Source organism: Sycon ciliatum, chromosome 7 (assembly GCF_964019385.1).
Source record: "Sycon ciliatum chromosome 7, ocSycCili1.1, whole genome shotgun sequence".
NCBI classification, from domain to species: domain Eukaryota; kingdom Metazoa; phylum Porifera; class Calcarea; order Leucosolenida; family Sycettidae; genus Sycon; species Sycon ciliatum.
In genome coordinates this window covers 11,196,540-11,214,216 of record NC_088649.1, presented here as the reverse complement: position 1 = coordinate 11,214,216, position 17,677 = coordinate 11,196,540, and the positions used below count along the sequence as shown (strand labels likewise).

At 51.9% G+C, this 17,677-nt stretch overlaps 1 long non-coding RNA gene across 1 annotated transcript; it reads left to right on the top strand.

Annotated features, from left to right (window-relative positions):
• The first annotated feature begins 3,385 nt into the window (after positions 1 to 3,385).
• Positions 3,386 to 14,782, top strand: LOC135820976 (uncharacterized). The gene is made up of 3 exons (XR_010554235.1): positions 3,386 to 3,761; positions 12,444 to 12,515; positions 13,366 to 14,782. It is a non-coding gene; the product is annotated as an uncharacterized LOC135820976 (long non-coding RNA).
• Positions 14,783 to 17,677: the final 2,895 nt, after the last annotated feature.

Below are 17,677 nucleotides of genomic sequence, written 5' to 3'. Positions count from 1 at the left end.
AGTTGGCACCTATGAATTCAGGGGATGGCCCACGCCTGGTAAAAAGAAAAAGAAAGAAAAAAGAATGTCTGGCACCTATGAATTCAGGGGATGGCCCACGCCTGGTAAAAAGAAAAAGAAATCATATTTACAAAGAAAACTAAAGAAAAAGAATGTTTGGCACCTATGAATTCAGGGGATGGCCCACGCCTGGTAAAAAGAAAAAGAAAAAAAGAAATCATAACAAAGAAAACTAACTAATAGCGAAAACAATACAGCCATATAACAAGAGGTGAGGGTTAACCCAGACGACACTCAGCATTCACTAGAGCTGAGGGGCACTCCAGCTGCTGATCCAAAGGTGCTCGCCTGGATCGATGACCTCTTAAGCTTGCAATCGCCGATCTGATGAGGGCAAACCCTAGGCGGCAACGAAGGTGAGCCATCACCATGGAGAACGGTTCCTTCCGCTTCTCGGCCAGCATTGATGCAATGCGCTTGAGGAAAGCAGAGGCAGCCTTGCCTTGACCACCGGAGGCACAAAACACCAAGGGGACGAACGATGCCTTCTCTACTTCCCTAACACGCTCTTCATAGTGTCGCCGTTTCTCCTTCTCGTGCTTAGTGAACGTGCTGTTGAGGGAGGGAGCGGTGTTCGATCGGACAAAAGGGTTAAATACCCGGACATCAAAGAATGTCCTCTCGAAACGGCCGCCCCACACCCCGCTGGCAGCAACATCTAGGCGGGCGCCATCCTCGCTGATTGCAGTACGATACCTCATCCGTTCCCCGGAAAGGGGCTGGAGAGACGGCTCCACACTTACGTCATGTGCGACGCGTGAAAGCAGTGAGGCGGTGATGTCTCGCAGCTCGTTATGCCGGAGTGACGGATACCCTCCAATAGGGCACGACAGGGCATGCGCGGTGCTGAATGCCTGACCACAGACGCAGGCGGACGGCAGCATTGGAGGGACCCAGCCATAGCGAACATGGATGGCGTCGCGAAAGCCAGCCTTGCTGAGGGAAAAGCCGTGGACTTTCAGTGGCCGGCACGTGAGCCAATTGGAGGCCCCCTTCAGCGAAGCAAGCTCCACACAACGCTGCAATTCCTGTGAAGCGGCTGAGACGACATCCTTGGCGATGGTTGACTCCTTATTCCGCTGTCGGCTGCGGACTTCGGACTTCCTGTGCAGCGTAAGCTGCGTGACGTCGGGCAGGTAGGACATGCCAGAGAGGATTCCCTCAACCAGCGTTTGGGTGATGTGGCAGGATGAAAGGAACTGTTCTGCTAACGAAGAGACGATGATTAGTCCCAGGCCACCCAAGCGACATGGTAGAGCCAGGATCTTCCGTTCGGCAGAGCCTGGAGAGGGGCGACCGAGGAGGGCTGGGAGTAGCAGGTGTACAACCGCCTGCTCCAAGGGCTCCAGCAGGGTAGCTGTGTTGGGTACTGTCCTGGCCACAAATGCCCAGCGATGCCGTAGACCGTGCGTAAAGGTGGAATACGCTGCATGCGGCTGGGAGTGGGCAAATGTAGACAGCTTGTCAACCTCCTTGCACCATGTGTTCACCTTGCCCGTGACATAAGCCGCTACAAATTCCGGGGTGCCGAGTGCTGCACCTAGATGTCGGTACCCATCTGAGCGGACTTGGATACGTGTGTCAGCGAACAATTCAGTGGCACGCTCGAGATGTGCAGGCTTCACTAGTAGTACGGATTTCTCCGGGTTGAGGAAGTATCCATAGGCCTCACCGCGCTGCGATAGGATGTCCCACCAGTGGCGAAGTGGCAGCAGTGTTGACGCTGCTGTAGCGTCATCGGCGTACCAACTCTGGGTGGCTCCACTGCTACGGCATTCTTCAATGAGGGGGATTGTGGCGATAGCGTACATGGCCATGGCGAGCGGGTCCCCTTGGGTGGTGCCCTCACAAGACCACACTGTCTCGCCATCCACAAATAGCTGGGCAGGGCTTCGGTATGTGTTAACAAGAGTTGTCGCCAGCTCGGGACACAGGCATTGGACATTGCGCAGGCATACGTCCCGGTTGATGCGATTAAATGCATTGGAAGCGTCGGCAAACAAGGCACCCTCTGTTGCCTCGTCGGCGAAGGCAGTGCGCATGGCGTGTATGGCTGCTTCGATGCCTCCTTCCTGGCCTGCGCACAGCTGGGTGCAACCGGTCGCGGCTTCAACTGCAGGCCCGGTGATGTAGAGAATGGCTTTTCCAACTATCCTTCGAACGACCTCGCCGATCCCAATGGGTCTGACGCCTGGCTGCTTGTCGAGCGCCATGAGTCGGCACGCCACATAGGCTTCCAGTGCAGCCGGGTCCACCGCGGAGGTTGCGAGTCTTCTTGCACATGATGCTACGGCATCGCAGAGCTGGTCTGAGTTTTGGCCGAAAGCTGAGCACATTCGTCGCCACCCAGATGCGTCCATGCCTGATGGGCCAGCAGCTCCTTCTGTCTGCAGGGCAGCCTTCCGGATCATAGTTCGATCCAGGGCAGCGAACATAATGTGGTGAGGTGTGGGGGGCACTGGTCCGTCCATCACAGCTGACAGGTCGACTGGCTGAGCGGCAGGATGTTTGTCCTTTAGGATGTCACGGACAGTTTGATTGCCAACTTTATCATCCAGACGCATGGGGCCACTGTCGGGTGTCTCTTTCAGCATGCGCATTTTTTTACTTTTTACCCTCTCATGCACACAGTGTACACAACAACATCAAGGTTTTTTTCTCTTTTTTTCTTTTTTTTTCTTTTCGACAGCACCAGATGATTCGAAACAGAGGACAACAACTCACTCTACAGATCTGCGTCAAGCTGGAACACAGTCAAGAACTTCGACATCGCGAAGCAACTACCAACAATTTACTTTTGACAAAGTAAGTTCGTCACGGAAAACGCGTGCACATGTTTCCTGCATCCGCGATCGGTAAAAAACCAACGATTTCGGCAAAAACTCACGATTTAAAAAATAAAATATTTCTTGGGGCGCTGACAAAAACTGGGGCGGACGGGCCGGGGACGATCATCTAGCTTTTTTTTTTACTTGGCCTAAGCGGTATGGCTTGGAATGTGAGTATTTTCCGTTTGGAGACCTGCGCTGGTACATGATGAGGGCGGAAGCTACTTACAACAGGCTACGCGGGTCTAGAAGGCGCCTGACAGGCCTGTCGACGCAGGATGGTGCTGGGGTAGGCATCGGCCATTGAAAACTGAATTCCGTCCGTTTTACATGGAATTTCTTGGAGTTTCCCAATGTATTGTACTTGAATAAAATTCTATTTTAACTTTCATGGTATCTCAATTTTTTTCACGTCTACATGACTTTATTTTGCCCGTAAAAGAGGCCGTTACCCCGTAAAAAAAAAAAAAAAAAAAAAACTTACAACAGGCGCGTCAACCGCATCTGATCTGTCTCGATAATCGGTACGGCTTGGAATGTGTGTGGCATGTACCTACATACTAGTAACATAGCATCGGCGTTTTGCATGGAGACACCAAACCGTCGAGCAGTGTTGGCACGCCCAGCGCCAAGGAGATTGACTTCGGCTCGGCCAAGCTTATCGGGCGTCCGTTGAAAGGAGGCGTAGGCCTGTTCGCGGACATGCTGCAGTTCCGTTGTCCCGAGGTGGCCCACCTACCGAGGGGCGCCGAAAAGGAGGCGTAGGCCTGTTCGCGTACATGCTGCAGTTCCGTTGTCCCGAGGTGGCCCACCTACCGAGGGGCGCCATGCATTCGGCCGTCAGCAACAGATAAGCACAAGCACACTATCAAGGTAAGGACATTGTTGTATTATTGTATCGTATCGTATTGTATTGTATGGAATATAATTTTACCTTAGTGGCTCAACAGGTCAATGCTTTACTACAAAAGCCAGAAAATCCGATTATATGGAGATAATTTCTCTCAGATAAAAAGTAAAGGAAGCAAACCAAAAGTGGATGAAGTGAGAGAAAAATAACAATCCGCAATAAATTGATTCTGCAAATACTTTTGCCTAACTCATATTCAAACTGATTGAAACGTTTTTGCAATACAATGATGTAGCCAATCAAAGGAAAAAACATTTCCATCAGTTCTAATAACATGCACGATGAGCTTGGCAAAAAAAGCATAGCGTAGGGCCCTGAGCTTCCAAGCTCTCTCGTCCCATGGCACTGTACTGTAGTCTGTGACCAACTGTAGCGCGTGACCAACACTAAAGCCTCCTTATATACTTTGGCTTGACCCATGTGAACCGAGCGGGGTATATCACTGAATATACCCCACTTACATTGTAGATCGGTCGCTGACTGGCTGAAATCGCCTCACCATAATAATTGAAGGAAGAGAGGTTCACAAGGAATCTTGGAAAGAAAAAATCAACTGGCTACAGTGCAGTTGGACGGCGCAGAACGAACAGGCTAGGATTTCACCAAGCATAGCATACCAATGTACAACTGAAATCCGACCCCCTGAGCGGTGCGCTCACATCGCAAAGACCCAACACGGGATGGTAAAACTACGAAACAGAGACCGCTAGAATGTGAACCCATCGCTCAGGGGGTCGGATTTCATTTGCCAGCACTGTACAAATGTACCGTAAAGTACCGTTGATCCCCCCCCCCACGCCATGTCGCTTCCCTGCTGGTTTTTCGGCAGGGGGCGGGAATTAGATCAAGGCCGTCAAGTGCAGTACGATGTACAACAACTTAGAGGATCAGACTCGATGTGCTAAATTGTGCACATATTGTGTACAGCAGTGCAAGCGTCGGTTCAACATCGTACTTCGTTGTATACGCCGAAATCGCTTCACAGGTAGAAAATCGACAGGGGGCGGGGGCGGATCAACGGTACTTTACGGTATACACGGTGAGTGAGTCCCGTGACTCAACTGTGCATAATATACTGTGGTACCGGTATACCAGGTCTGCTCCATGAGCCAGGCCAGCGACCCGGTTTGAGGGTAGATCTACTTTGGCCCGTGTGGAAAAAGAACACCGGGTCACTTGTGACCTGGTAGGGAATGCATGTACTGTACCTATACATACGGGATTCCTAAAATAGTTACAGTTCCCTGATGTACGCGTACACGCAGTAGCCGCACTTGAACGTGCCCGGCTCTGACCCGGTTGCAAGAGTTTTGCCAGGTACATGTGTACCCTGTTGGTTTGAAATTCTAGAGCAGACTCTGAGTACATGTACATGAAACAAAATAGGAATGGTTCTAGGGTATGAGGCTGACCCCCCCCCCCAGTTCTTTGGCGACCGACAGTACCGTCGTGAACCGCATGCACACCACAGTACATGGGCAAGGACAACGAGCAGAAGCACACGCGTGCACGTGCACACACACACACACCAGGGATGAATTTATCCGGTATCGCATCGCAGTTTGCTACGCAACATCAATCTACTGCTACTTAAAAATCACAGTGACACGCAGAAAACTGCCATACATACATGTACAGGCTATCCATGCTTTTTGTAGCTTACGCCACAATTGAGATTTTGCACAGCGAAAACTGCTATGCTAAAACATGACAGTAAATCCATCCCTGCACACATACACATATACACACATACACACACATGCACATATACACACATGCACACACATAAATGCAGACGCATGTGCATGCGACAGGTCAGAGTGTACAGGTATTAGACTTCTCAACGGTGAACGCTCCAGAACACTCGATACTCGGAGTCGATAGCAGATCACTTGATAACAAGAAGAAAAAGATCCAGGGAGTAGTAAAATACCTACTGAGCCCTATAATCCAAACATGATTCATCGCATCATTACATCGTAAACCTAAACAAGCCAGACTCGCTAGTTCAAGACGAGTCCGTTGTTAAACCATAACCCTAGGAGTTCATAGCGACACACACTTCATAGAGGACTTTCCGATAAGCATTCAAGAATTCTTCAAGTATGTAAAGCAATGAACAACTTCAGCAAACTCGCCCAAGCACACACGCACGCACATACACACACACACACACACACACACACACACACACAAACACACACACACATACACTTGTTGCTCACTGCCAAAACTGGTCACGTGGGTCTCCCTGGGAGAGGGGGAGCACACACACACTGTGACAGCAAATACGGGGTGGTGACAAAGCCAGATGCAACAGAGCCTGCACTGGTTTGGCCGTGGATGTAGATGTACTATCGGCTAGTGTGATCAGCATCAAAGACAGTACCAAATACAGTACCAAAGAGGCTATTGGCACACTCAGGAGCTAGCAGACTGGCTGTAACATGAAAGAGATTGCTGCATCCATAGCCACATAAACCATCACCGAGTAGACTGGATTGATGTCCGAGCCTTCTTGCGAAAAACAAAACAAAAACAAGCAACCAGAACTATCGCACAAACTTCGAGCAGCACAGTTAATCAGAGTGTGCCCTCGTGCTGTTGGCACTATTAACTTGCGGTCACATACTCACAATAGTCCTCGCTGCACCTAACGTGAACCATGGGTAGCTCTGTTGCTTGCTAGAGATAGAGAGCGATCCAAGGCCACTGCGCTGGCTGCATGTGCATGCAACAGGCTGACTTGATTTGACGAATTCAAAAAGACCGTGAGAGTGCAGCTCTCCGTGACTGCGTGGCTGTGCATGCCCCGTGACTGCATAGCACGGTCCTAGCCAGCAAATCTACGTTTGTCGTTGCGTACCACGGTGGTTGCAGTCACTATCACCGCGTTACTCGGGTTCCACGGCGAACCTGACACGCTCCATGATGACACCCACCACCTCTGCCACAGCGGCCATGATCACCACCACAACGTCTGCCACATCTATCCATGAGTAGTGTTACGACCATGTCCACTGCCGCTGCCTCTGCCAGCACCACGGCCTCTGCTAGCACCACTGCCTCTGTGAGAACCATTGCCTCTGCTAGCACCAGTGCCTCGGCTAGCAACATTGCCTCTGCCAGCACCAGTGCCTCTGCCAGCACCAGTGCCTCTGCCAGCACCAGTGCCTCTGCCAGCACCAGTGCCTCTGCCAGCACTAGTGCCTCTACCAGCAACACTGCCTCTTCCAGCACCACTGCCTCCGCGAGAACCGTTGCCTCCGCTAGTGCCACCGCTAGCACCATTGGCTTTGCTAGGGCCACTGCCTCCGTGAGAACTATTGCCTCGGCTAGCACCATTGCCCCGGTTGGTACCATTGGCTAGGCTAGTGCCATTGGCTCTGGTAGTACCACTGCCTCCGCGAGAACTATTGGCTGTAGTACCATTGGTTCGGCTAGCACCATTGGTTCGGCTAGGACCATTGGTTCGGCTAGCACCATTGGTTCGGCTAGTACCATCGGTTCGGCTAGGATCATTGGCTAGCTGGCGGCGGGGACGACGGCAACCCACGGCGGTGCCCCGCCAGTTGATTTTTCCCTCGTACGTCGAGTCGTTTTCCACACAGTAGTCATCATCATCATCACCGGAGTCCTCCTCGGTGTCATCCTCGGTGGCATCCTCGGTGGCATCCTCGGTGGCATCCTCGGTGGCATCCTCGGTGGCATCCTCGGTGGCATCCTCGGTGGCATCCTCAGTGGCATCCTCGGTGGCATCCTCGGTGGCATCCTCGGTGGCATCCTCGGTGGCATCCTCGGTGGCATCCTCGCCGTTCCATTGTTCAATGTCAACCACAACAGGGCTTTCCTCACCAGGCGGTGTTGCGAACACGTCAAACCTGACGTTGCACCCATATTGAGCACGCATGCCAGTCAGCGGTGTCTGTGACTGTGAGCTGCTGTCTAGCGAGGATCCGGAGGCGTGCGCGCCGTCGCTACTCGATGTCGGTATCGGCGTGTGATGGCTTTCTATGGCTGTGCACGGCACGGTATCATCACGTGCGTCACCATTCCCTGCGTCACCATTCTGTGTAAGCGTGGAGTGCCGGCTACCAGTGCCTCCGGCAGAAACATTTGGCTTCTTTTTCTTCGGCTGAGGCGCATTACTGGCCACTGCTGTGGCACTCCGCTTCCTCGGTGGCCCTTCCTTTCTCGTGGTATCCTGATCTGCCGAAGAAAGTAGACCGCCCGGATGAGGGCAAGGGTTCTGAATAATCCGTCTAGCATCATGCAGCGTGTCTTGCGCTGGCCGTACTTCTGCACCATTCTGCTGGAGAGGCTGCCCTGGTGGTAAAAGTGCAGTAGCGTTGATTCTGACAGTGCTTCTTTTGAATGCGGCCACTGCTTCCTCTCCAGTCCTTGCCGGCGTTACCGGCTGCTGCTGTTGTTGCTGATGCCTTTTCTTCTTGGCTCTTTGCTGTTGGTCTTTCGGTGTTTCCTTTTGCCGAGATCCCGGCTGCTCATTCGGCTTGTCCTTCTTCTTTTTCTGCTGCTGCGGCTGCTGTTGCGGTGTGGAAGTCGTCCCATTCTCGCGTTGCTCAGGACTGTCACTACTGTCCGATATTCGGCCACTGCGATCCTCAAACGAGTACAGCGATGAACTGGTGGCAGTTCCGGAAGCAGCAGAAGTGTCGCCACTGCGTACCCTGGGCAGTGTCGCTGAGCTTGGGTGAGAGGCTACTCTTCCAGCAGCAGATGCAGCGTGCACATTTGTGCCTGCGGCTGCTCTGCTAATGCTGGCGCTGGCTGTGTTCCGGAGTGGCGTGGGCGTCTGTACATGGCGTTGCGCTGCCGCTGTTGTGTGAAATGTCCCTGCCAGCGCTGGATTCGGCATGGGACGGTGTGAAGATGGGTACATGTCCTCGGGACTCATAGCCACCGCACATTCGTCTCGACTATGATCCCTGAACGAGTATGACGACGTTGAGGAGCCTCCGGAAGTCCCATGAGCAGCCACACTGCGCCATGCATGGCGTGCTGAGTTGGTGTCCGAATCAGAAGGCATGGTCAGTCGCCTTGCTCCAGCTGAGACCTGTGGTCGTCCAGCCGCGTCACATGACAGCGTAACCGTATCACGTGACAGTGTAGGAGTATCACATGACGGTGTGGGAGTATCACGTGACCGTGTAGGAGTATCACATGACCGTGTAGGAGTATCACGTGACCGTGTAGGAGTATCATGTGACCGTGTAGGAGTATCACATGACCGTGTAGGAGTATCACGTGACCGTATAGGAGTATCATGCGACAGTGTAGCAGTATCATGCGACAGTGTAGCAGTATCATGTGACGGTGTAGCAGTATCATGTGACGGTGTAGCAGTATCATGTGACGGTGTAGCAGTATCATGTGACGGTGTAGCAGTATCATGTGACGGTGTAGCAGTATCATGTGACGGTGTAGCAGTATCATGTGACAGTGTAGCAGTATCATGTGACGGTGTAGCAGTATCACGTGACAGTGTAGCAGTATCATGTGACGGTGTAGGCAAGCCATGTGACTGCACTGCTGGTGACCTTGCAGTCTGTCTGGCCACGCGCTCATTCACGCTAATGACATGTGATTCAGTGTCGTCAAAGTCGGTTTCCGAGTCGCTTGGCCTGCTACCACTGTCAGCTTGTCTTCCTGGAAGGACAGTGTGGGTTTGCTTCCCGCCCGGTGTAGACACTGAGGGTGAAGCCATTGTATTCTGAACATCGTTAACACTCTCCAAATCGGCCAGTGCTGCGGCGATAGCGTAGGTGAGCTGGGAATCCATGGATGACGATTCGTCCATGACCTGTGGTATAACACTGCTTTGGGAATCCATGGATGAAGATTCGTCCATGACGCGTGGTATAACACTGCTTTGGGAATCGTGAAAGCTGGTTAAGGCGGGGCATGCAACAGTAGGCATGTTGCTTTGTTCAGCTACAGAGGCATTCGCGATCGGTTCCGAAGCATTCGTGTCATTTGTAGAGGTCTGTTCCGATTGGTCCGCATCATAATGTTCCGCCGTGGGGACACTCTCGGTGTTTGTGAAATCCGGCTCGAGCCCGCGGAGTGTGTTGTCAGACCGTGAAGACATTTGTGCTTGAGCAAGATTTAGACGAGGCAGCGATAGATGCAGACTGCGCCGCCTAAAACGCGGCGAGTTCGCCGCTGCTTCGGTCATCGCCTCAGTATCGGAGTCAGGAACAACTTCCGACCCGGACTCTGAATCACACGTTGCTGGTGGTGGTGATGACCCTTGCTGTATAGACGAGGGTATTGCCGAAGCATTCGCGGCGGCCACTTCACTTCCGCTATCCTCGCACTCAGTGTCAATTCCGCCGTCGTCGGATATTATCTCCACATCCACATGAGACTGCCCGGCGCTGGAGGCTGCATTGTTCGCATTGTCGGCTAGTCGTCGTGCATTCCTCCTGGGTGTACTAGTATTAGAACTGATTGAATGTTCTCTTAATATCCTGACTGGTGTCGGTGGGCGGTTATCATCATAGCTGAACGGATTCAAGTCATCACTTCCGTTGTCAGCTCCGTTGTCATGCGTATCGACGTCAGGCCGCCAAACAATATCGGTGTTCACTGACTCAGTATGGCAGGACGATTGTGTTCGCTGCGATTCAGCACACCAACCTATGGTGTCGGACGGTGTGCTGCCGTAATCCCCGTGCCCGCCCACCTCTGCTCGTCCTCTGCTTGTGATGCTGCGCCGGGCAGCATCGGCGTCGGCATCCGTGCCAGCCATGACCTCAGCATCACGTGACGTAATCGTTACGTCGGGGTGGTCGCACTCCAGTGCATTGCGGCATTGCAGCGGTGGCGGCAAAAATGCGGACAGTGTGTCCCCTAGCTCGACGGGGTGGTGAGCACCAGTACCGGCAACGCGCAAAGAGTACTCTCTTGTTTCGTTTGCCGTCTCCGTGTTGACGATGTTGTCATTCTCACAGCAATGATCAGGAGGGAAATCATTGCCATGCATACTTGTCATTGGCCATGCCGGTGATGCTAATGCCACGGGTGTGTGGGGGTGAACGGGTGCTGTTGTTGCTGCTAGCGCCACGGGTGTGTGGGGGTGAGCAGGTGCTGTTGTTGCTGCTAGTGCCACGGGTGTGTGGGGGTGAGCAGGTGCTGTTGTTGCTGCTCTCACTGTTTGTACATTCATTGCAATACCGGCAGTGGTCGGCACGGCATCGGTACTGTGCACTGCCTGTCTATCTGCATGATGGGCCAGCGCATGTCTGCATTGGTAGCACTCGTCAGCGATTGCACCGCGCTGAGAGAATGCCGTGCATTCGCACCGACTCAGCAGGCAGCGTGTCGGGCACAGCGTGGAATGCTCCAAGTGACTGTGCCCGCAGCCTGCACACGCGTGGCTCGCCGCCGACCTCGTATACTGCGGGCAGTCGCATCGCGCCACTGCGCCGTCTTCAAAGCGGCTGCCCGCGTTGTGCAGGAAAGAGCAGCTGAAACGCAACTGATGCGCATGATCATAGTGCCGATCCGCTGTACTGCTACGTCCATTGCGTTGCAACATGGCCTGGCCTACTAGTAACTCGATGATACACCAGCTGGGTGCACGTTCAACGGGTACTGCTGCTGAAGGCTGACTTGCTCAGAGTCCCCTAGGCCCTGTCAGAGTCAGGGTCCCTACGCCAGTACTCTGGAGTCTGGTATTGTAGCCGTGTCGTTTAGCAGAACAAACCGGCGTTTCTAGAGCCCTATCACGTACATGCAAACCACGGACACCACTCTCCACAGCTCAAGTGGTGGCAACGGTTGGGTTGGTGGGTGCGTGGTCCGGTGGAGGCTAGCGCCGCGCCCGTGACGTCGGGTATGGTGCGTCCTCACGGCTGTTCGCGTTGTACATCAATGCCAATGGGGAAATCACGCAAGGCCGGCTGTGTGTTCCGAGAGCTAGGTCAGTCTCACCGGGCAACACCCATGGCCCACCTTCAAGGCTTCATGGCAGCCGGTTACCACGTTACGCGTTGAAGGGAGCCTAGCCCGTAGCCGGGGACCGACAGGTGGTCGGACCGTAGATCTACGTATCCGTCGAACACGTAAATGAAACAGTTACACTATTACGGAGCTCGAGCAGTACTCATACCTCAGACATGCCCATCGCGGAAGCGATGATAGCGAACAGCTGGAGCAGTACTGGTACCAGACAGACACACTTCTGCAGGACACACAACCTGTCCTTGCGTGCACTGGCTGCGACTGCATCGATTGGGTCATCGAGACTCCCCAAAACTAAGTAACTAACTAACTGTTACTTGTTCGCCAGCACCCGTACCCACAACTATGAAATACCCAAACTATGACTATGTCTCGGATCCTTTCAACACTGAGATCACCACTAGCGAGAAAGCTAGGCTCCGTTTTCTCGCTTTTGCTAAGTACAGTAACTACTAATCTTAGTAACTTAGTTTTGGGACCCCGGCGTGTGTTAGTTAGTTACCAGGCTGTAGACTGTAGTTGTGTGATCTGCCCTTGTTCTAGACTACAGTACAGTACTGTCAGTAGATCTACACGACTCTTTATTTAGCACCATAGTCCATAGTCCATAGTTTACATGATTGTACTTTTATCTGCACTTTGCTGTGTTGCACTTGCAGCTGCATCAACGCTGACCATGTTGACTGAGTGCAGATCGATGTAGCCAACGCTAGCGCAGCTGAGCTGCTCAGGTACGTAGATCTATGTAGTGGCAGGTCAGGTGTTTTGCTGAAATGGAAAGTCAAAACATGTGGGACTTCCCCTCCTAGGATCCTTCTCTTTACAATTACAGCATGACTTGTATAAAACGTTTCTTCAGAATTCTCAAACTCCATTGCAGTGTATTTCTTGCACTTGAAAATGCCGCCATTCCGGCAACAGGCTCTCAGCTGCACCAAATAGATAAATAAATAACTTTGCCAATATTTCGCCCATTAGGCATCATCAAGGCATTGGGAAGGGGAGGCAAAAACACGAAATAATAAAGACGAATAATGCAGGCAGATGAATGTTCTAGAACTAACACATCGTGGAGGCAAGGCCAGCAAACTAAACAATCATCACTTGTAAGGTGACCTAAACAGAACGAAAGAAGAGCCAGAAAACTCACACAAACTGTAGAGGCAGAAAATTTCGTCGGTCAATAATTTCGTCCAACTCCAAAGAAAAGGAGTTCGTCCGGTTGAAAATTTCGTCCATGGATCATAAGAGTGTATAGAAAAGCTGGACAAATCGATATTCGTCCTACATTTAATTTAGTCCAAAAGCTCCTTGGGCGAAAAAGACGAAATTAAATTCCAGACGAGTATTTCTGCTTATACAGTACACACAGACACAATTTGGCAAGAAGGCAAGAAAACTAACACTAACACTAACTAAAGTTTACAATCATCACCTGCAAGGTGACCTAAACAGAAGAAAGAAGATAAGACTATCACAGCACGTACAAGAACACTTTCAAGTGTGGGAATGCTAAAGGCGATCTATGTATATGGCAAGTGTATGTGCAAAGTACTTCAGTATGTGTATGTGCTGTGTCAGGTGGTAAAGTCCAGTGCTAGTTCGAGGAGATGGGTGTCGATTCCAGTGACGATCCGGTGACATCCAATCAGTCAATTAGGCGCCAACCGTCTTCGCAATTGACTGCTGGTTTGCGCTTCCTTATCTCGATAGCTTCAAGCTGTTGCCTTGATGGTAGCGAAGCCTCCCTGCCGAGAATCTTCGCCTGGTGGAAGGGCAGAAAGTTGGAAGACTTTGAAGATTCTCGATGCTGGGTACAATAGTGGAAGCCCCAGGGAGCCTTCGCCACCCGATCGCCCTTGCCTCTCGGTAGTGCTCAGCGAATCGGTCCCTCACCGGCCGCTCGGTCTCACCAACGTACAATTCCGCACACAACGTGCAAGACATACAATAGACAACACCTTTGACTGAACACTGATCCAGTATCCACCATACTCGCATCACATGCACGACACTCCATTGGCCGACCTCTCCCTCTCTTCACCTCCGATCGCTGCTTCTCACGGGCGTGTATAAACCTTGGAATTTCCTACCTAGATGTCATCTCGAATGCAGATGTATATGCTGCTACTGGCCAGTGCTCTGTAACTGAAATGGCCACATACATGTAGAAACCTTGGAATAACCTGCCCAGATGTCATCTCGAATGCAGATTTATATTATGCTGTTCACTGACTAGCCAGTGCTCTGTATCTGAAATGGCCAAGCGGGACAGGTGGAAGCTATTAGGACATGTATTACGCCAGCCAAGTGATATCCCTGCAAATGTTGCTCTCACTGCACAGGAACTCTCGTCCACTCGTCAACCAACCCCGTTTAAAAGATTGCTAAAAGTGTTTTTCTAATATGGCCGAATAGCACCTCCCTCTGGTATAGGTCCTCATCTTCCTATTTCTCCCTGATTGTTACTTCGTTCGAACTTGACTTGTAATTACCGGTACCAAGAGTACATAACCCCCATATGTACTCTTGCCGGTACAAATACTTCCTATTGACTGTTTTCTCATTTTCTCAAGTGCAGCTTTATCGAGCCACACTTTTTATTCTATCGCCATCATAATATTGGGCATCAATGCCCGTTTGGTTTGCGATGTAAAATAAAACTTCAAACAATCAAACAAACTGCTTTCTGTACATATGCTACCAGTCAGCCCTTTCGAATAGGCGCACCCCGCTCTTGCCTCACCACAAGTCTCCAGCGAGACGTCCGCCTCGCACCTATCTGCATTTTTAAGCCCAGCTGCCTTCGTGATCTCGGCAGCTATGCCCGCGACAGAAAACAATGGAGTAACGACTGCTCAGCCATTTACTACTGCTCTTTATTACAAAATTGCAAGGCTCTTCTTTTCTTTTTCATTTCCGGTTCTCCCACTCTCACACACGTACACACACATGCTCTGCCGTCGTGAGTCCCATTCGGGACGGATACGAGAATAAATAAATAAATAATAAACTAGTACAGTGATGTACATGTACATGTCATGTACGTAGATCTACTGATTACTGATCTACGCCTGGCCTGGTTGGTTATCATGGTAACGCAATGTTGGCATTGTCATGATGCCGCACTACGTAGATCTACTCGACACTACAGTCTACAGACTACAGACAGTACAGTCAGTCAGTACAGCACAGTACAGAAACTACTACAATACTAGTACAAAACTGACAAAAAGTCTGCATGCATGCAGTCACTGAGTCAGCCCCTTTTTACAGTGTTTTAGTTTTAGGCCGGCGATCAATCGAAAGTGAGTACGACGAGTACTTGAATGATGGTGTTAAACTTACAGTAACTGTTTGTTCGTAAGATTTAGGACCTGGTATACACAATTGCATGTTAATATTTTTGATCGAATGGTCATACAGTAGATCTACGCTGGCTAAAAAATTACCGTAGTCGCTGAGTGCAGGTGTTTACCGACTGCCCTCCTGAACTCTGACGTGGAAAGTGCCAAGAAGAAAAAAACGAAATTTCAGGACTTCGAAGCTGCACTTGGGACGTCCCAAGTAGGCGACAGTGGACTACCGAGTTCGCCACACGTCGGCGGGAGGGGAGGCGGCACCGAGTCACTATCAGCGGCGGCAGTCCAGACACTGAGTGCGCCGCCACGCTCTTAGGTACTGTACATGTAGTTGTAGATCTACATGATCTGATCGTAGCGCGGACCCCCGAAAACGTACATGTACTGTATTAGTAATTGTATACATACACACTTGAACAACTAGCACAGTGTGGCAGTAGCTGGCAACAACGGTCACCCACACTGAACACACACCAGTTTTGAAAGGCAGCACAGAATGGAGCACAGCGCAGCCTGGATACAGACTGAACAGAGTCGTGATCACGGCGGCCGTGTACGATTTGGCTGCTCTCACGTAACTCGCCTGGGTCCGGGCAGTGAGGACACGGAGCATTGCCCGTGCCAGCAATACATGCGCCTGTCCACTGGCTATTCGTGCGCTGTGTGCGGACACGGCGACCAGGAGCACTCTACGCTGTGCACGGCCGGCTGCTTGCCATCTCTAGAGTGCAGGCATACACTTGCCCATCATGCTCATCTGCAGCACCGTACTCTGCACAGCACGGATACAGTGCCGACAACCGCAGCAGCCAGTATTACGGTCAACGTACCAGTAGCGGTAGCAACAACTGCAACACCTCTTCAGCCCCAAGCGCCTGTGTCACTACCGTCGCCAACGCGGACACGGACACACGCTCGTGGTGACGACTATCGCCGTGCGTGTGGCACCACTGTTGCCATGGACTCTGTAGATGCTGCGTCTGGCCCATGGCAGCGCTCGGACGATCGGGCTTCTCAGACCCATGCCGGTGTGCTTGAGACAGAGCCTGCTTGCATGCACACCGAGAAGGCAACGGGTCCTAAACAATACGGAATAGCCCTGGTGGTTATCGATGACTCATCAGACGATGATGACAACGGCAGTGGACATGATGTCATCGGCAGTGGACATGATGACGACGGCAGTGGACATGATGACGACGGCAGTGGACATGATGACGACGGCAGTGGACATGTCATCGGCAGTGGACATGATCTCAACGGTAGTGAACATGATGACGACGGCAGTGGACATTATGACGACGGCAGTGGATATTATGTCATTGGCATCGGCAGGAACATTGGGCATACAACGCAGGCTGAAGAGCATCCAACCCGGATCGAGACACCTGTACTCCAGGCCACTGAAGAGGAATCTACCGTATCAGATGGGTGTAGGCATAGACAACTCACGCAGTTGCGTTTAAGCTGCTCTTTCCTGCCGACCACGGCCGGTATTGCAATGAATGTACAAACAGTGAGAGCAGCAACAACAGCACCTGCTCACCCCCACACACCCGTGGCACTAGCAGCACCCGTTCACCCCCACACACCCGTGGCACTAGCAGCACCCGTTCACACCCACACACCCGTAGCACTAGCAGCAACAACAGCACCCGTTCACCCACACACACCCGTGGCACTAGCAGCGACAACAGCACGCGTTCACCCCCACATGTCCGTGGCATTAGCATCACCGGCATGGCCAATGACAAGTATGCATGGCAATGATTTCCCTCCAGATCATTGCTGTGAGAATGACAACATCGTCAACACGGAGACGGCAAACGAAACAAGAGAGTACTCTTTGCGTGTTGCCGATACTGGTGCTCACCGCCCCATTGAGCTAGGGGACACACTGTCCGCATTTTTGCCGCCACTGATGCAATGCCGCAATGCACTGGAGTGCGACCACCCCGACGTAACGATTACGTCACGTGATGCTGAGGTGATGGCTGGCACGGGTGCCGACGCCGAAGCAGCCCGACGCAGCATCACAAGCAGAGGACGAGCAGAGGCAGGCAGGCACGGGGACTACAGCAGCACACCGTCCGACACCATAGGTTGGTGTGCTGCATCGCAGCAAACACAACCGTCCTGCCATGGGGTTAGTCGGCCTGATGTCGATACGCATGACAACGGAAGTGATGATTTGAATCCGTTCAGCTATGATGATAACAACCCACCGACACCGGTCAGGATATTAAGAGAACATTCAATCAGTTATAATACTAGTACACCCAGGAGGAATGGACGACGACTAGCCGACAATGCGAACAATGCAGCCTCCAGCGCCGGGCAGCCTCATGTGGATGTGGAGATAATATCCGTCACCGAGGACGGAAGTGACACTGAGTACGAGGATAGCGGAAGTGAAGTGGCCACCGCGAATGCTTCGGCAATACCCTCGTCTATACGGCAAGGGTCATCACCACCACCACCACCAGCAGCAGCAATGTGTGATTCAGGGTCGGAAGGTGTTCCCGACTCCG